Consider the following 21,294-nt stretch of genomic DNA (forward strand, 5'->3'; position numbering starts at 1 on the left):
TGCGACCCCACAGACTGCAGCACACCAGGCTTCCCTGTCCATCACCAACTCTGGGGGCTTACTCAAACTCATGTCTATTGAGTTGGTGATGCCATCCAACCATCTCATCCTCTGTCGTCCCCTTCTCCTCCTGCCTTCAATCATTCCCAGCATCAGGGTCTTTTCAAATGAGTCAGTTCTTCACATCAGGTGGCCAAAGTATTGGAGTTTCAGCTTCAACATCAGTCCTTCCAATGAATATTCAGGACTGATTTCCTTTAGGATGGACTGGTTGGATCTTCTTGCTGTCCAAGGGACTCTCATGAGTCTTTTCCAACACGACAGTTCAAAAGTATCAATTCTTCGGCACTCAGCTTTCTTTATAGTCCAACTCTCACATCCACACATGACTACTGGTAAAACCATAGCTTTGACTAGACGGACCTTTGTTTGCAAAGTAATGTCTCTGCCTTTTAATATGCTGTCTAGGCTGGTGATAGCTTTTCTTCCAAGGAGCAAGCATCTTTTAATTTCATGGCTGCAGTCACCATCTGCAGTGATTTTGGAGCCCCCCAAAATGAAGTCTGTCACTGTTTCCATTGTTTCCCCTCCTATTTGCCATTAAGTGTAGCACCTTAAGACTCTTTAAAGATGCTTGGCATTTTCTACTGTGTCCAATTGTAACCTTAGAGAATTTCGGTGTCACTAGAGGGAGTGCTAGACAAAAAGAATGGAAAACTCCAGGACCTGCCAGTGCGTCTGATTCTAGAGATAGGAGTTTGTGTTTCTTGGTGCTCCCAACATCCCACTCCACTCCAGCAACTACCCTGTACCACCCTTTTGTAAAACATACATATTTTTTCCTCGTTAGTAATTTGGAAGGTAAGAGAGCCAATCGCCAAAACTAGGAAGAAAACAAAAACAGCAGCATCTCAGGAGTGAAACTACGGAAAGTTTTCTCCCTACCACATGTTCAATGTGAGGGCTTCCAAGTGACCAATTTAGAAAAGTGAATGATTTAGGTGGGGGAGAGAAGTACTCCCCTCCCCCATCACATCCCCATTTATGCCAGTGGGGTCCCTCAGGATGGGGCTGGTGATGCCAGAGAGACCAACCATGGGATTCAAGGGTTGGGACTTTGAGCCATGTGATGTCAGCACCATCTATGAGGATGGGGACTGGAAACTGGCCTGTGTGGACAATGATTCACTCATTCATACCTGCATAACAGAATCCCAATAAAAACTCTGGACACTGAAGCTGAGTGAGTGTCCCTGGTTGTCCTAAATCAATGAGCCAGGAGGGTGATGCTCACTGAGAGTACAGAAGCTTTGTGTTTGGGAACCTCCCAGATCTCATCCTGCGTGACTTTTCTTTCTGATTCTGGTTTGTATCCGTTCACTATATGAAACTGTAATCATGAGTAAAGCACTTTTCTCGGTTCTGCGAGTCATCCCAGCAAAGTCTTATCTGCTTGTTGGATGAAGACAAGATGTCTTAAGACTAATTCTATTACTTTCACCAATTTTAACAAGATTAAAATTTTATAAAAAGTCATATGCCTTGTATGCCCAGGTTAAAAAGAGAGTGGAAATATATGCATCCATATAAATGTTAATAGTTGGGACTTTCCTGGTAGTCCGGTGGTAAAGAACCCACCTTCCAATGCAGAGGACACAGGTTCGATCCCTAGTTGGGGAACTAAGATCCCACAGGCTGCAGAGCATCTAAGCCTGCATGCCACAACTACTGAGCCCGCACACTCTAGACCGCCTGCTCTTCAACTGGAGAAGCTCCCGCATGCCACAACTAAAACAGGACCGTGCACAGCGCTGACGAAGACCCCACTCCACAACAAAGACCCAGTGCGGCCAAAACAAACAAACAAATGTACATGAAAAAATAATAAAATTCAACTGTCAAAAAAAATTAACGACAGTTATTTCTGAGCAGAAGAGATGGAATTTTCTAAAATATATATTACTTTTTGTTTGCTAGTTCATTTGTTTACATTATATTTTGCAACCCCATGAACTGTATCTCCCAGATTCCTCTGTCCATGGAATTCTCCAGGCATGAATACTGGAGTGGGTTGCCATTTCCCTCTCCAAGAGGATCTTCTTGACCCAGGAATCGAACACAAATCTCTTGCATTGCAGGCAGACTCTTTACCATCTGAGCCACTATGGAAGCCCATTTTGCTTTAATAACCTATTAAATAATGTGGGTTTAGGGGAAGGGATGTGGCAAGCTTCTGGGAACAGAAGGATGTCTTTCAAAGGCTAGATAAGACATTGAGTTCTTTCTAGCACTGCTGAGGCAGAATCTATGTAATAACAATTTTCTCCTTTTGGTGTCATTTTGGCCCTGTGATCTTGGACAAGTCATTTCACCTCAACTTCACCATATGTTAAGTTGGGGCTTAAGCAAGATGCTGGGTAATATCTCTTTCCACTCTTAGCTTCGTGTATGTCTAAAGACTTAATTTCATTTGCCCGTATCCCTAAAGCATCCACAGATGTCAGAGATGAGGAAGAGGAGTTTCTGAAGAGGTGAGCTCTGCTAGGGGAATATTTGCATAAAGCTGATTTAGCAAGTGAAAAATGGACTGTGACAGATTAATGCTGGGCGGCTTGATCTGCTCAGTGTCTGGCCCACACAGCCTGGGTCTGATCAGATCTTCAAAGTCATATGGTCCCTATTTGGTTTTACAATAAATAACTCAGACTTATGAGTTAGACACCAATTAATGAAATCATCTAGCCCAGAGGAGAGCAATCCTCCTGGGCAGTCCTTTTGGAAGCACAGACCATGTACTCAGTTTGCCAAGGCTGGGGCTTTTATCCCTGCCTGTGATAGAAATGGTAAGAATCGTCCCAATTCCAGGTGACCTTTGCTCTGAGATATACCACTGGTTACCAAAGAGGATCAAGAGGGACTGGCTCCCCACAGACTTTACTGAAGCTGGAAGGCCATGATAAATCCAGTCAGAGTTTAGACTCAGTACTGGGAAATACTGGGGGTCAGCAGAGGAAGGGCAAGTAACTCCTGCTAAAACTAGGTTTACTTAATTTTGTTTATACCCATCCTGAAAGGACATAGAAATGACTCCAGGTAGTGTTGTTCTGGGCTGGGAAGTCGTTAACACAGTGTCTCGAGGCATCATGTTTCTGGTCGAGAAAGAAAACTATGGACGTGTTCATATATGCTGAGAACTGAACCCACCACAGGTCTTCAATAAATATCAAGCAATCAATCAATTCTCCAGCACAGGGAAGCTTCTTGTTCCAAACATGCGGTCATGGAAGGGAGCTTGGCCCAAGACCTACCGATCTTCTCCAAATGATGTGGCTCCCAACTCCAGGAAAAGTTCTGGGTGTTTTTTTTTTTTTTTTTTTCCATCCCACAGCAACTGATGGCACAATCCTTGGCAGTCCTGGAAACAGTGATTTCCAGATTAAGACACCAATGCAGTGAGGCTCTGCTACGCACTGGTTGAACTTTTACAACTTAATGGAAAGAGAATCTTAAATTATCACCTGGCAGCTGATTGGAAGTGGCTGTACCTGTTTTCAGAAATGCTCTAAGTAAAAATTGATGTGATTTTTAAAATGGAAATCTATTGTATGGAACTCTTTAGCATGGAAAGCACTTGCTGGAAGATAGCCATAAACTACATTTATTTGATTCAATTTTGCATCAATCATCATGCCTCAAAGATGCCATTCTGCATTTTTTTAGTGATACATAAATTATAAATTTTTACCTCTAAGTGTGGAGAAAGAGAACTTTAAAAACCCACTGTAATGGTTGATGAGCTCCTAACAATTGTTAGACACTGCTATTACAAAAATGATTACCAGGAAGCTTAAATATTGCAATTGTCCACTTTACAACTTATAACACTGATGTTTCACCAAATGCGAAATTCACTTCTGAGAGTTCCACTTTTACATTGCTTTTTAAAATGATGCACATTTTAATGGTTCCTTGGGCACATATGATTTGCAAGACTGTTTCAGCTGTAACTTTATAGACCTTCTGATGGACCATTTGTCTTTGCCTTTGGAGAAGAGAACTAAAGTTATGTGATCATATATGTTTTCTATTTAATAGCCATGTATCAAATCCCTACATATTTTTAGTGCAGTGGGGTAATAACTTGATATATTAACTATGCGAGGTTTTTTCCTTTGCATTTATTTTAGCCCTGTGACCCTGTGAGTGTCTCCCATTAGGGCTATTAGCCATATGGTCTCCACTGGAGGGCAATTTCAGAGGGAATGGGTGAACAAGGGGGCAGATCATGAGTTTTTAAATTCCAAAGCTGCTTATCCTTGAGTCTGACAGAGGAAGTGATGAGAATCAGACCTACCTCATTTCTCTGGGGTTCTACTCCTCATCCTAACCCAAAATAGTGATCCTGAGGACTGGTGAGCAAAACAGAGCTGAGATTTCTGAGTGGCCATAAGATGGGGGTGGATACTTGGCCCAGGTTGGGGGTGGGTAATGACGGATAGTGAAATGGGCCTATTTTCCACGGAAACTGACAGGTGGCCAAGCCCCTTACAATTCCTTTGTCACCATGCATCTGGAAAGCAAGCTAACGGTGTACAGCAGTGGGAAGAGAGGGAAGAGAGAGGCCGTGCTCAGGAGGTCCTGAGGCCAGCAAGCAGCCACTGTAAAAGGAGATGCCCCCTGGGGCTCCCAGCCAGGGCTCTAATGAGGCATCATTCAAGGTAGCAGATGCCAACTAAAAAGACCAGCTAAGAATCAAAATACACAGCCCCTCTTAGCAGAAGCCAGAAGGTATAGACACGGAGAGGCCCAAGCACCTTTCACCTCCACAATCTTATGCACCCCCCTAAACTCACCCCAGACACCCTACTGCCAAGGAAGACTCTCTCAAGTCAACTGAGATCATGTGTTGAGAGTAAGGCCTTCTGAATCCCTAATCCCGCGCAGGAGAAGGAAAGAAAAAGGAAACCTTTAAGTGACTGAATCTGCCCTTAAAATCACGGATCAAACATTAGAATTGACTAGACTGCATTTTGGCTGTCAGATGAAGACAGAAATTAAGTGTAAGGAATGGAGCCAAGTGTAGTGTGAAACAAATATTCTCCCTATTGCCCACATAAACAGCAACAACATACCGAAGGGAAGATAGGCCAAGTAAACTTTGCCTTAGTAAAATCATATGTATAAGGTTTCCCTGGTGAGTGGAAAGTCACCCTAAGGCTGGGGTTCCAGTCTCAGCCCTGCCCTCACTAGCATCGGGTGAGTCATCTTTCCCAGATTCTGTTTTCTCATCTGTAAAATGGGGATGAATGACACTGCTCTATCTCATGACGAATTGCACAGAGTCAAGGTGAAGGTCAAATAAGAAAGTGGGTGAATGTACCTCTTAGGGTACAAAATAATTTAAATGAAAGATATTTCAACTATTTCTTTCCAAGCAACAGAAACATGGGGAGATTAGCTCCAAGAGGCAGTGTATATGTAGGTCATTCAGATGGTCTGCCCTGAGGATCCAAGAGGCAAAAGCTCACTTGAGATTTTAAATAATTCTTAACTGGCATATTAGGAGAATGGTTGGTAGTCTGACTATTTTTCAACACTACGATTTTCATGACATCTAAATCCAGTAAGTGTGGAAAGCATGACATCTCCCTTCCTGACCAACACCCAACACACCACAGAGAAAGCCCTGGAAATTGATTTGGTCCAAACATGTGTTCCTCTTTTTTTATAAGGCAGATTTCTGACTCTGTATCACACTAGTTCTTCATATCAGAAGACTGTATTATAAAGTTAACAACTAATCTAAATAAGAAATGTCAATCCTCTCATGCTTCATCTCAAAGAAAGTAAATCAGATGCCAAGAAGCTATGAGATACTGAAAAGAAATGGGACCATAAAAAACAGAACCGGGTGATGGATAAACAAAGTCTGGGAGTGGTGGTCGGTGAATACAGAGGAATTATTCAGCGTGTGCCCCAATGCCTGTGTGGCCCACACACACGGATGCCTGCAAGAGGCCATACACACACTCAGTTAACTTACTACAGCGTGGCCACACATATTCAGGCGGACCTGTCTTTCTGTGCAATTCAAAATATTATAAAATTATTTCTTGCACATGGAATATTTATTATATATTGCTTTACTATACAATGAAACTTTTATACATACATATTACTGTACTTTACATGCATTTTAAGGAGTTTTCAAGGATAACTGGACTATACACATTTCTTGCCTTAAATAATACTGATTATGATTTCCATATAAAATGGAACTTCATTCATAGCTTAATAGTCAATTCTCGCTCAATTGACGAAACTTTAAACATGAAAGCATTGTGCAACTCTCTAAGGCAGAGTCAACCATATTTACCTACTTTTAGAGAAGTAAAATTAATTCCAAATTTATTTGGAAGTGAATATCCATGCTAAACTTACAGACCTTTAGATAAGATTTGTACCTCCTCTGCTAATCGGTTTATTTCACTCCCAGTTAACCCAATTCCAGGGCTAACACTGTATTTTCAAAATCCTCAGGAACTTGGCTTACAGGAGTACTGGCTTCACAAGTGGAACAGAAGGTAGGGTGAGTAAGGCATCACACACACAACCAAGGCTTGACATAGGGCAGAGGTATCCGATTTGAAAATCAATCCATTTTAATCACATTCCAAATTAGGAAGACAGACATGCAATCCTTGGGAAGGGGTAGTGCAGGCAGGAAATCAGAAAATAATCTTCAATGTCCTCTTTTGCTAACAGTCTCTGGAGAGCTACACGAATTTTTGGTGAGAATATTTCTGCAAGTGCAATGATAGAAAATTACTATTGCCCTTTTCAATAGGCAAAATTGTGATGAAATCTGTTTTTCTGATGCCTTTCAGACTGGTTACTTCTAAATACCAGCAAATTCTGGAATTAGAGAGTGACTGTAACAAGTATTCTCAGCTCAGCAGAGACTCAAGAGGATGGATACACTGTGGTTTTCATACTCAGAGGAGGCAAGTGGAAAATGATGCCAGCAAGCAGCATTAATTTGATCCCCTACACTCATCATTCATGGCAAAACTAAGCTGAGAAACTTCATATTCAGAAATGCTGGGGCTATAAGCTTCACCAGCCATGGCCCCTGGGGAATACGTTTGTTAAGGTTCAGTGTTTACCTACTGATTATGTTTTCAAAACAGTTACCTAAAATGCACATTTTCACACTCTTCTAGGAAAGCCACAGGTGTTTCAAGGGACAAAAAGAAGACTGGTGGGTCCTCCTCCAAATAAAACATTTTCACTTTTATCTGTTCTACATATTGGGATTTTAAGGTTTCATTTTTTAAGTCCATTGTTTTAAAAAGAAAGTTTAAAAATTACTGATCTAAACTGCACTACCAACTAGTAAGTTTTTCTACTCCACTTGGACCAAATGGATACCTCCGGGTGATGAGTTTTGTAGGTTGATGGTGCATAGACATAAAGAATATATCCTTGAATCAATTTTCAATAGAAGCCTTTGTTTAATAGAATACTGCCTGGGCCTTGAATTACAAGAGAACAAACCAGAAACACTTGTGTGACCAGGCATTATCTCGATGTCTGCCATTTCTCCCCTGATATGCCTCATTCTGGCTAAATACTGTACATCAGTGACTTCCAAATGGTTTTCAGCATCATTTCCATATCTTTATATTTAGTTTCCTTCTAATAAGTCTTGGTAAAATATAAAGTTAGCCTCGTTCTGCCCTCCAACCCAAGAATTTCTTAGCCTTCCCTCCTCTTCTTTCTGGTCAAATCTTGCAGGTTGCAAACTTCTTTTTCAGCTCATTTTGGATGGTGAATTAGAGATACAAGAACAATCTTCACAGTTTTTCTAACTAAGAGTGAAACCCAAATGTCCTTCCAAAGTCGGAGGAAAGTCCCACAGTTTTGCACTTTCCCGGGCAGCAGGGAAAGATAAAGGTTTCCTATGCATGCATACATCTCTCTGACACGTGCTTACTGGAGTTAATCAATTGCTGGCCAGTTTTTACACCACATTTGGTCTTCAGCTCCGAACACACTGCTTTTTGCATATGAGGAGTCATGTTCAATGTTGAGATTTCTGGTTCTACTGAGTGACCCCAGAAGAGGCAAAAAAACTTGATACTTGTTTTGAGGGAAGAGTTTCATTTGGAGGAGACCAATTCTCATCAAGGAAACTCTTTGGTTTTAGTGAGGGACGCTGGCAGTCCCCTTGGAGCCAAGTTGCTCATGAGATCCCCCCATAGCCCTGTGGGAGAATGTTCCTTGCCAACCACCATGTACCTGGGAAAAGAGGCACATATAACTCCACAGCAGGTCATTCTGAAGAGGGAAAACATAGTCGGGCAGAGCAGGAGGGGCGTCTCCTTATCACAAAGCCTCCTTTGATAGAATCAAGCACACTTGACTGGTTGATGAACCCCAGGCCTCCCAGGGCCACCCTCAGCACAAACCAGCACTGATTCCTGCTCTCTGTGCATTTCTGCACTCTAAGGAGTGGCTGTCTAAGAGAACTTCACCAAGCTGGAGTTTATAATGTCCCTCTGGAACATTCTTCGAGGGCTCTGCCAGCTAGAGTGTTGCTTAGGGACCCTGGCTTTGCAAGGGCCCCAGAAGACAGACCTTTAGAATAGTAAAGCCTCAAATGAAAAAAAAAAAAAAAAAAAAAAAGAAAAGCCCACAAGACCCAGCTCCTGACCCTGTCAGAGAGGGAGCCAACCAAGCTGTTTCCACTCACCAGGCCAAACCCAGAAAAGAGGGTTTGACTGGACATGGTATTGAGTTTTTCTGTTGACTTCTCAGGTTGACCCACTGACCAAATATGATACCCCACCACTGCTTGGGATTTTGCAAGTTTATAATCCATATAGAAGAAACATTGTTATATAAACTTTGCCAAGACTATAGGCCCTTTAAATTCCCAACTAAGAAGCTGAAGAAATTTATGGCAGTGTTGCTAGATGGGGAAGCCAAGTAAACTCACAGTGTTGATCTTAGGTCTGTTTAAATTTCTCTTGCCTTCTGGCACTTTAAGAAGTAGTGGAAAGAAATCATTTACTCATAGGTGCATTAAGCGTTTGGAAACACAGGGGTACCGGGGAAGCGCGTTAGAACGTAATTGATGTGGTCCTGGCCTGTGAAGGGCAGGATTTCACTCCAACACTGGAGCCGTTCCTGTCCCGGGTGGCACAAAACCTAACAGTACCGTCGTGCAGTAAATAGAGGGAATTATGCGGAGGCTCAGTTTTCCTACCAGTGAAGTCTTGGTAATTAACCAGCCCTCCCCTGCGTCCCCATAAAAGGACAGGCTGCTTGGAAATGGAGCTAGTCATCGTATAAGGAAGATCTAGTTGGCCTCAAGTGAAAGGACCGGGCTTTCTTATGTAGGTTGCCTCTGCTCCTTTGTAATTAGTTCTGGATCTCTCCTCTGTTTCGGGAGGTCAGTAATGATCGCAGGATTGGCAATAGGAGTCACTCAATTTCAGGTCCTTTTAGGACTGTAGCAGAAGGAGAACGAGAGGAACCCTGAAGAGAAAAAGCAGCATTTTAGTACACACAGTTCGGCCTTCATTTGAGCATTGCGTGTCTCGTGGGAGAATCTGCGATTCAATCAACAATGAGTACTTTTCGGCAAAATGCTGTGCTTCTGCATGCCTCATGGAGGAGAGTGAGGCAAAATGCTGTGGATCTCCAGTCTTGCCCAGAGCTGAAAGTGAAATGAAGGAGACTATTTTTACATGCCAGATTACCTTGATTTAATACAAGATGAAATGCAATCTGATATGAGAACTGGTAATGGACTAACAAATGACTCAAGTAAAAAGTCATTTTAATGTAAAGTCCTGGACATGATGTATAACCTTCCCGGGAAGCCTGCTAATTGTGCGCCCCTAAGGTTCATGACTCTAGGAATTTTCTGGATGTGACTCCTAACTCTTATCTACCCTCCTCCCGCTGTCTCCACTTTAGTGCTCACTAGTGTGTAATCTGAGCATTGTACACTGGGAAAACTTGCTGAAGTTGAAAAGCAGAGGAAAATATGCCTTAATAGAATTTATAATTTAACAACCCAATAAGTTAGACTAGAATTTATTGGAGCAACATTTCCTAAGAATCTTCCATATCCCAACTTCCACAATCAGTGACCTAGATCTTTAAAAGAAAAGGAAAGCATGTTTTAGATTTTTTTTTTCCAGCTGGAGAAAGCTGAACTTAAGTCCATATGGTTATTTATAGACAGAGGGGACAGTGAAAGAAAGAAAGAGAAAGAAAGGAAGAAAGAAAACAAAACAAAGGTCTTGGTTTCTAATTTCTCTGCAGCAGCAATGACTTACTTCTGTTTTCATTCCCTCTAGTCTCCTCCCTCCTCCCATTAAGTTCTTGGATTTGTGTATCTTTAGATTCAGGCACTCAATGCTTTCTTTACTCAGGAAGTTATTCTCCTCACGCCTTGTGAGGTCTTGGAACAAAAATTAGTTGAGAGAGAAACAACCGCTGCTTCACTGTCCAGAAAAAAAAAAAAAATTACATTGCATCATGTAGCTCAAAAAGTTTGGTGGGTTTTTTTTTTTTTTTTTTTTTTTGGTGCAAGGGGAGGGGAGGGTGGAGATAGCATTGAATTGTGGCGGGGGTCGGGGGTTGGGGGGTGTGGCGGAGCAGGGAGGAAAGCAAAGGGCCGGAGAAACTCGTTTCCCACATGTGTAATTTTCTCCTTTGGGGAACACACGAGCCAGCAGTCACTGTCTGCAAATGTGGTTTGTAGGGGTACAAAATGAACATGAAAAGCATTTGGGTTTCAACCACCTAAGTCAGGATGTACAATGTTTGTGCCTGAGAGGATTTTCAGTCTTTTTGTCTAATTTCTTCACGTTATCCCTCACTCTCACTAATCTGCCCCCCACCCGCTCAATACTAAGGCTTTCCTCAATAACAAACAAAAATATTTTACGAAAAGTAGGCTTTATACTCAAAGCGTTCACTGCTTGCTCCCTTAAAGGAGGCGAAACGCGTGGTTTGGAAAGGCTTTGTTTATTGGTCTATAAATCATGGTCACCAAGTCTGACCCAGCCGCTGGGGTGCCCGGGGTCACGGGACCCTTTCAGAACTTAGACGCTCTGAAGCTTCTCTTTTTGCTAGGCTCTTAATCAACCCTCCAAAGGCAGAAAGAACATCAAACAACTAAGACCTTGGAGAAGGATTGGTGGTTTAAATGACTCAGCCTTTCCCCGAGAGAAAGAATTTCTTAGCGATTCAACCCCCTCATAAGTGGGTTTTCTGATTATCTGGAGGCAGAAGAGGGGCTGACAAGGGAGAAAGAAGAAATTAATCTAAATAATACAAACGATTTAAAACCAAGAGCAAAGATAGTAAGTATCAACCCCTCTGAGTTTCTTCCTCTTGATAATAAAGAAAATAGGAACTGCTCCCCAGTAACACTGAGACATCAGAGGTGATGCTCAATTGACCAGTCAGTCTGCTCAGGTCTGATTCTGGCTCCTTGTGCCTCAATCTTTCTCATCTGTAAAATGGCGATAATTTTAGTCTCTACCTTATAGGGCTGTTGTGAGAACTCAATCAGAAAAGTCAGACAAAGTGTTCAGAAGAGCCCGATATGTAGTAAGTGCTCAATAAAAGTTAGCTATTATCAGAACACATGTCAAGTTCCTCATACAGTTTCTGGACCCTCAAAGGAAGCTGGTTTCCCTATAAATTCTGAATTACCTGGGCACATACAAAATAAAGCAGCACAAAGTAATTACCAGTCAGACCTGGATTCAAATCTTGACTCCTCTACTCACTAGCTATGTGATCTTGGACAAACTGCTTTATATGAGCCTCGGTTTTCTTCTCTAAACTGGATAACAATGCTTATGTCACAAGGTAGCTATAAGGACAAAATCAGAGGCTCCACACAGGAAAATGTTTCATTTGATGGTGATGTCTGGCTTAGAAACTGTCAGAAGTCATAGATCCATGCTCAGCATTCACTGCTCTGATAAAATAAGCATGTACTGAACTCCCACTCTGGGCAGCTGCTTCAACACTAGATTTTAAAGACACAGCAGTGAACATTACACAGTCCTGCCTCAAAGAACATCAAGTCTAGGGAAGGAGACATGTAAGGAAACATCATTTTAATTCTCTGTGGTTCTTGGTTTTCTCAAAGCGTATTCAGAAGATCAGAAGACACTCAATAACATACTGTTCCCTTACCTAAAACATGTTTTTCCAATGCTTCATCAAAGTAACTCCTATTGTCCTTCATTTTTAAGACTGAAACTTCACTTGGTCAAAGAAGCTTTCCTGAACTCCAAGTTGCTACACAGTATGAAGGCAGTCTATGTTTCCCATTTCCTAACACTCATCACACAATGGCTTGTTCATTACACTCCCTATGACCACAGTCTACTAGCATTTTCAGGGCCTGTGTTAAACTCACTCACTTGGAAAATGCAGTATAAATCTTTTACACACATAAAATATAAATATAAAATATAAATCTTAAATTTTATAAAATATAAAATATAAATCTTCTTCCTCCCCCCTGCCCAAAATGGCTCATGAATGAAAGAACTAATTATCAGGTGAATTAACTTTCTAGGATATCCTGGGGGCCTAGATTCTGTTCTGAAGGGCCTGGAGGCAATGCTGTGCTCATGAACACAATCCAATGAGTCAAGAATTACTTTGAGAATTCAGAAATAAATCCTCTTATAGATGGTCTTTTAGCAAGGGTGCCAAGACCATTCGTGGGGAAAGGACAGTCTTTCAACAGATCGTATTGAGAAAACTGAATAGCCACGTGTGAAAGAGTAAAACTGGACCCTCACCATATAGCCTATATCAAAATTTACTTAAAATGGATCAAAGACCAAAAGGCAAGAACGAAAACCTTAAAACTTTTAGGAAAAAATATAGGGAAAAGCTTTAGGACGTTAGATTTAACAATGATTTCTTGGTTATGACACCAAAGTCACAGCCAACAAGGAAAAAATAGATAAATTGGACTTCATGAAAATTTAAACACTTTGTACATCAAAGGACACAATCAACAGAGTGAAAAGTGACTCAAGGAATGGAAAAAAATATCTGTAAATCATATAACCCCTGGATAAGGGGTTTATATCCACAATATATTAAACCCCTACAACCTAGTAACACAACAAAAAACTAACCTGACTTTAAAATGGGCAAAGGGGGACTTCTGGTGGTCCGGGGATTAAGAATCTGCCTTCCAGTGCAGGGGACGTGGGTTTGATCCCTGGTTGTGGAACTAGGATCCCATATACCACAACTAGAGAGACGCCCACACCACAACAAAGAGCCCTCACGCCTCAGTTAAGATCCATTGCAGCCAAATAGTTAACAAGATAAAATGAGCAAAGGACTTGAATAGACATTTCTTCAGAGAAGACACAACAAATGGCCAAGAAGCACATGAAAAGATACTCAGCATCACTAATCATTAGGGAAATAAGTGCAAATAAGAACCATGAGGTACTCCTTCATACCACTAAGATAACTACTGTTAAATGAACAAACAAACAAAAAACAGAAGACAACAACTGCTGATGAGGATGTGGAAAATTGGGATGCTTGTGCATTGTTGGTAGGAGTGGAAAATAGTACAGCCACTATGGAAAACAGGATGACAGTTTCTCAAAACCTTAAAACGAGAACTGTCATATGATTCAGCAATTTCAACTCCAGGGATATACCCAAAAGAATAAAAAACATAATCTTGAAGATATATTTATACACACGTGTTCATATCAGCATTATCCACAATAGCCAAAAGGTGGAAGCAACCAAAATGTCCCTTGATGAAGGACTGTATACAGAAAATATAGTATGTACATACAATGAACATTATTAGTCTTAAAAAGGAAGGAAATTCTGTCGCAATACAACATGAATGAAACTTGACTCTAAACCAAGTGAAACAAGCCAGTCACAAAATGACAAATACTGTACGATCCCATTCATACCTAGAGTAGTCAAATTCATAGAGATAGAAAGAACAATCTTCTCCAGAGTCCCACAGGAGGAATTTGGGGAGGTTCAATGGGTACAGGGTGTCAGTTTGGGAAGATGGAAAAAGTTCTGGAGATGGATGGTAACGATGGATGTATAACAATGTAAATGTACTTAATGTCTCTGAACTGGACATGTAAAAATGGTTAAAATGGTAAATACTATGTTATGTATTTTTTACAATTTAAAAATAAAATAAAAGATTTACTTTGAACTAAAAGCAGTTTGGTAATAAAAGGAGTCTGAGCATCCCATCCCAGGTTTGAAGTCTGAGAGTGTTTTCCATATGGCTCAAGTTTTCTTTGAAAGGATGAAGGGTGGTGTCAATTTGAGCAAACAGGTGAGGAGAGAAGGCAGGATGAAACCCGATGGTATCTGAAAAGAGGGTGGAATTTAGAAAAATCTAAAAACACCAATCTTCCCATTCTTCATTTCCTGCTTCTTTAGACATTCTTGTCTTTTTCAGGGAAATGGACTCCATCTGGTCTGAGTCATTAGCACTTCTTGAAATGTTGCTTTGAAGAGCTTGCTGATGTGCAAGAAAGCCTTAGCCTCTTCTTATCTCCTTTGTTTTTAATGAAAGAGGCTCTGTGATTGGCCAGAAGGTCATAAAACCAGTAAGACTCAAAATTCATATCCAAAGCTGTGGCCTGTGGAGTTTGGGCACTTTCAAAACTTGACCCAAAGAAAAGGGCTGGAAGGACATGCTGTGAGGAAAGCTGTAGAAGGCTGGGTACCTGAAAAATGAGCTGGGGTGGACCCAAACTCCTTAAGCAGGGGGATGGCAGGAGGCCAGGACCCAGGTCTTGCCTCTTAGTTGCCTGGCTCACATAGGCACAGCCTTGGTAGCTCAGCTGGTAAAGAATCTGCCTGTAATGCAGGAGACCCCGGTTTGATTCCTGGGTTGGGAAGATCAACTGGAGAAGTGATAGGCTACCCACTCCAGTATTCTTGGGCTTCCCTGGTGGCTCAGTTGGTAAAGAATCCACCTGCAATGTGGGAGACATGGTTTGGGAAGATCCCCTGGAGAATGGAAAGGATACCCACTCCAGTATGCTGGCCTGGAGAATTCCATGGACTGTATGGGGTCGCAGAGTTAGACATGACTGAGCAACTTTCACTTTCACAGAAGAGTAACCCATCAGGCTAGGGCTCAGGGAGCATGTGAAAATAACTCAGTCCAGGAACTACAACTTGAATGGAAAATGAGCTAGAAAAGGGCAGGAAGACCAGGGTGCTAGCAGAAAGCTCTTAACTGTGGGAAACGGTCTTTAAAAAAAAAAAAAAAATGAGCCAAACTTATTAGTGATTCCTCAAACCTCACTTTGTGAGACTTAAGGAACCTCCACAGTGAATGCAGTATATTTGCCTCATCTGAGGACTAGTGGCCTTTTGTTATTTGGCCTAAAGTAAATGTTATCAAGGTTGCCCCCAGTGAGTAGCAATGGGAGATACTAAATATATTTGTCCCACAGACAATATCAACTTTTAGAAAGCAAACTATTTCTAAACCTGAAAACAGAATTCATCCAGCTGTGGATTTGGCCTATTTCCATTTGGATTCATCTAAGAGTAATTTCTCGTAGAGCAGTTACTTTCAAGTCTGTTTTACGTGGTCCTCATGTCTGGGACTCAGGGAATCAGGTCCCTTCCTGCTCCTAAAGAGGATGGCCTGGTCAAGGGGTGCTTTAAGACTCAGAGCCAGGGGATCTCTTCACCTGGGAAATGCCCCCATGGAGGGTTGGACAATGTGTGAATGGGAACAAATGGAGTGGAGTGTGAAGAAGGGATTTTTTTCCAGAGTCATGTACAAAATTTGCTTGGAGAAGCAGCAAGGCCAGGGAATAGTGATTTACTTCCCAAGCCTTAAGAAAAGTGACTCTTAGACACTGCTGAGTCAATGTGACTTGGCCCATAAAGAGAGCTATTTAAAAGCCCCTTGGTTGCAGAATAGTGAGATCTCCAAGCTCTGAGAGAGAAGAGCATTCCTATGAATGACTTTCAAGGAATTTCATGGGATTCTCCTCACTCTTTCATAGTTTTAGCTGATTTCCAAGTTTTCTTTGTCCTGTCCTTGGGCTGTTACTGTTATGAAAGTCCCAGAACAAATCTCTGCAAACGGCTCAAAGATTTACACGTTAGAGCTTTAAGAAAAAAGTAAACTGGTATTGAATAATCTAGCTATGTGCATTGCAGATGAATGGTTCTAAAGGTCTTCAACAGCTACTGGAATTCTGTTCAGTGGTCTGCAGTGGTTTCAAGATTCCTTGTGTAGAGAAGTTTGGGGTCAATGTTTCCTCCCTTGAATCTGGGCAGGTTTGTTAACAGCTTCACCCAATTAAACATGACAAAAGTGATGTTCTGTGACTTCCCCGGCTAGTCCTCTTGGGATGCCACTCTGGGGGAAGCCAGCCACCATGTAACACGTCAAACTCCCCTAAGACTGCCATGCTAGGGAGGCCCTGTCCAGGCGTTCTTGTCGACCGCCCCAGCTGAGCTCCCATCTGACAGCCACACCAGAGAGCCATCTTGGATTGCAACCCAGTAGAGCTTTTCAGATGATCCAGCCCCATTCAACTGCTGGTTGAAACTGCTTGAGAGAGTCCAAAGAAGAATTGCCCAGCTGAGCCCTTTCTGAACTCCTTAACCACAAAATTGTGAGCAAAATAAAAAGGTTGTTTTAAGTCGCTAAATTTTGGGGTAACAAGTTATGTAGCAATAGTGGCCTGAATGTGTCCCTTGGTGGTTTCAGCGGTTTCGGTGGGAATGGCGAGGAGGCAAATTTGTTTATACACGTGTCACAAATTTGCAATATATGGCTGAGTAGGGTTTTTACAAAAATCCCATTCTGTCCTCAGTAACCATTATATGCTTAAAAGTTATGCATGCACTATTAAGATTACATGGAGTCAGTTTGTCATACCTAACTTTCAATTAACAGGCAACAGTTCTTCATTATATTTGCATGCTATTATTCATAATAGTTAAATTTATAGTTTTCAGTCTTGTTATCCATTCATTTTTATTTGCTAGATGTTTACAAACCACTTATTATATACCAGATACTGTTTCAAGTGAACACATTCAATCTTCAGATTGATCCCACATGGTCAGTATTCTTATTACTATCCCCATTCTATGGAGGAGAGAACCGAGTTACAGAGACATTATCTATCCAACTCATGGTCACATACTTTTTAACTGTTTGATCTGAAACATGACCCCAGGAAATCTAGCTTGAGTTCTTAAACTTTGACCCTTTGCTGCCTCTCATTTAGACATCATTTTATTCCCCACTCTCACACACACACACACACACGAATTCCAAAGTGACACACTGAAATGCAAAAGAAGTAATAAAAATAGCACTAAAACTATACATCTCAGGATAATGTCATGAATGTAAGCGAGTATATGCAAACTCATAGATTGGAATGAGTAAATCCTAGTATTTGATATCTGAAAAACAGATTTATAAGATTCTTTCTCCATTTACCCCTGGTCTCTAATATGCTGTCTGTTAAAAAACTTTGTCCTCTAGGGTCACAAAACAACTTGAGCCTTCCCCTTGTTTTTAAATACAACAACCTTCCTGATAAACCAACAGTTTTTCTAGAACAAGCTCAAAATAATACTTTTCAGCAAGAAATTTACAAATGACGCTGCTAAGGCATTTGAGAGACCAAAAGTACAGAGGTCCATTCTCTATAGAAACATAAGCCATACTATTGCCCATAAGCTTCAAAAGCCGGCTCAATACTTACTGATTGATATCATGTTTGGCAAGAAAGCAGAATAAGCCATTGGAGAAGTTTCCTTTTCAGATGGCACTGTGGGCGCCACGTTATAACAGTGAAATGCTGCTGCTGCTGCTGCTGCTAAGTCACTTCAGTTGTGTCCGACTCTGTTCGACCCCATAAACGGCAGCCCACCAGGCTCCCCCATCTCTGGGATTCTCCAGGCAAGAACACTGGAGTGGGTTGCCATTTCCTTCTCCAATGCATGAAAGTGAAAAGTGAAAGTGAAGTCGCTCAGTCGTGTCCGACTCCTAGCGCCCCCATGGACTGCAGGCCACCAGGCTCCTCCATCCATGGGATTTTCCAGGCAAGAGTACTGGAGTGGGGTGCCATTGCCTTCTCCGAACAGTGAAATAAAGAGGAGCAATTTCCATCATGTGTAGTGATTAAAAACCCAGACTCAGACTGTTTCAGTCCACATCCCCACTCTGCCACTTCCTGCCTGTGACCTTGGACAAGTTCCTTACCCTCCCCGAGCCTGAGTGACCTGCTGTATAAAATAGGGTCAGTAATAGCCTCAGAGCTGCTAAGAGGATGAAGTAAATCAACAACGTAAAGCACTTGGGACAGTGCCTGGCACAGAGTACCTGCTATATAAATGTTTGTCAAAGAAGTAAATAAAACATGTGCTCACAGATACCCCACCCTGCAGTCAGACAAGACCGCTGATGTTCAGCGTACACATTCAGCATGTGTGTATACAAGGGAGAACGTGTGATGACTTTTCTTCTAATCAACACTGAAAGCTAATACTACAGAAAAAGAGACTTTGGGGGTTAGCTTGAGAATAATTTTGTGAGCTATGATATAAATGGAAAATGTGAGTATTGACAGGGCACTTAGTATGTGTGTACTAAGAATTAAAGAGTAAAATAATTGTCAATTATTAAGTAAGTGCCAATTCACAGCCAGTTTTATTCACAAAGAATAGCGGGTGGCCAGAAGTCTGCCTCCAAATCTTAATTAAATGTTGGCGAACATAATGAAAATTGTAAATATAATTGACTCACAGCAACTTAAAGTCTCTTTGATGTACTGTATGAAAAAGCAATGGGGAACACAGGCACTTGGATTCTTTACACTGAGCTGTGATGGTTATTGTATTGATTATCTATTGCTACAGTTTTCCCGTGTAACTGAGACTCACCAGTTCTTTGTGGCATGCACTGATATATGTATTGCTCATGAAGTCAGAATCATTGGGGAACTCTCTTGGCAGTGCTGTTGAATTTGGTGGGGATCACACAAATCTAAGGGTTTGCTGGCCATCAGCAGGGTCAATGAGGCTCCATTCCTAGAGCCTGGCATCTTCCAGCAGATGACCCCAGGCATGTTCTCATGGTAACAAAGAAATATAAAAGCATGAGCAGAAACACACAAAACCTCTCAAGGGCCATGCTCAGAGCTGGCCACAGTCACTTCTACACCCGCTACAGACCAACAAGCTGAAAGCCACCCCCATCTGAGGTGTGGGGAAAAGTATAGTTTTAGTGACCAAAACTACAAGCTCGACTTGGCAAAGGGAACGAATCCACAGAAGCAAATGGAAAGACCATTTCAATGATTCAATACGTTCTTCTTTCCTATTCGCAGGTCAGCAATGGAGACACAGACATAAAGAACAGACTTATGGACCTGAGGAGGCGGTGGTGGGGAAGGGGAGAAAGGGATGAACGGAGAGAGTAGCATGGAAACATATACACTACCACATGTAAAACAACACCAGTGGGAATTTGCTGCATGGCCCAGGGAGCTCTGTGACAACCTAGAGGGGTGGGATGGGGTGGCAGGTGGAAGGGAGGTTCCAGAGGGCGGGCACGTATGTATACCTATGGCTGATTTACGTTGATGTATGGCAGAAACCAACACACTATTGAAAAGCAATTATCCTTCAATTAAAAATAAATACATTCTAAAAGTTCTCCTCTCAAAATTTATTTTCCAACAGATGTATTTTTAAATTTTACCTAAAATCAGGGAGCTTTATATCTCTAAACTGCTTATGATGTACTCTACAGTTTGAGAACATACCAATTCTACAATCAGGCCTAAGATATCATGATTTTAAGTTAAAACTATATTTTCTTATAAGACCAAACTGGAATGCAAATGTCTAACTGCTAAGGGCTTTCTGATACTTCATTATTTTTATTATTTGCTAGGGAAAAAAAATCAGTGATTCTGGAGACTTTTTAAAACCATAAACAAATACTACAGAACTGGAAGAAATACTTTCCACAGCCATAAGCAACCAGAGTGGATTAGGAAATCATTTGCCTTCAACTCTCAGGTCAAAATTCCAAATTTCCAGCTTTTAAAGTATACATTCTTCAGGGTAGTCTCTGACACACATCTGAAAGCAATTTTCAGTGATACAATTCTCCTTAATTCCTGGGCTTGTGGCTAACCTGAATGTCGACGACTCTGAATGAACCAGCAAATATCTGCTGCTATTGCCAATAACATAATTGGGAATTAAGTGTTTCTAAATTAAAAGAAACAAAGAGAAAGAAAAGAAACTGCCAAGCTGCAGAGACAGACATATGGCTCAAGCTACCTCTCATGGAACTAGATGACCAGACTGCCTTTCAGGAAGATAACTTGGGGAAAGGCTACAGATGCTATCATTCCTACTGTTCACATGAAAAAAAAAAAATGATATATTTTTAAGTGCTTTATTATTTAAAAACTTGTAACAGTACTTTCAGTTCAGTTCAGTCGCTCAGTCGTGTCCGACTCTTTGCGACCCCATGAATCACAGCACGCCAGGCCTCCCTGTCCATCACCAGTTCCCGGAGTGCACTCAGACTCATGTCCATCGAGTCAGTGATGCCATCCAGCCATCTCATCCTCTGTCGTCCCCTTCTCCTCCTGCCCCCAATCCCTCCCAGCATCAGAGTCTTTTCCAATGAGTCAACTCTTCGCATGATGTGGCCAAAGTACTGGAGTTTCAGCTTTAGCATCATTCCTTCCAAAGAAATCCCAGGGCTGATCTCCTTCAGAATGGACTGGTTGGATCTCCCTGCAGTCCAAGGGACTCTCAAGAGTCTTCTCCAACACCACAGTTCAAAAGCATCAATTCTTCAGCGCTCAGCCTTCTTCACAGTCCAACTCTCACATCCATACATGACCACAGGAAAAACCATAGCCTTGACTAGACGAACCTTTGTTGGCAAAGTAATGTCTCTGCTTTTGAATATGCTATCTAGGTTGGTCATAACTTTCCTTCCAAGGAGTAAGTGTCTTTTAATTTCATGGCTGCAGTCACCATCTGCAGTGATTTTGGAGCCCAAAAATATAAAGTCTGACACTGTTTCCACTATTTCCCCATCAGTGCTTTAAATATACCTAAAATTGGTCAACTACATACAGGCTCTTTGCCATGACATGTTCTGCAGATGATAAAAGTTTGAAAGAAAAAATGGTCAGCAAGTGCATGAAAAAG

At 41.6% G+C, this 21,294-nt stretch overlaps 1 long non-coding RNA gene across 1 annotated transcript; it reads right to left on the minus strand.

Annotated features, from left to right (window-relative positions):
• Nucleotides 1-6,639: 6,639 nt before the first annotated feature.
• LOC147368986 (uncharacterized) lies at nucleotides 6,640-18,251 on the minus strand. Its single transcript, XR_015167051.1, has 2 exons — nucleotides 17,817-18,251; nucleotides 6,640-9,543 (listed from the first exon to the last, which is right to left on the minus strand). It is a non-coding gene; the product is annotated as an uncharacterized LOC147368986 (long non-coding RNA).
• Between the last annotated feature and the right edge of the window lie 3,043 nt (nucleotides 18,252-21,294).

This window comes from Bos grunniens, chromosome 7 (genome assembly GCF_055505025.1).
Source record: "Bos grunniens cultivar Pamir isolate PY7600 chromosome 7, Bosgru_T2T1.0, whole genome shotgun sequence".
In the NCBI taxonomy this organism is placed as follows: Eukaryota; Metazoa; Chordata; class Mammalia; order Artiodactyla; family Bovidae; genus Bos; species Bos grunniens.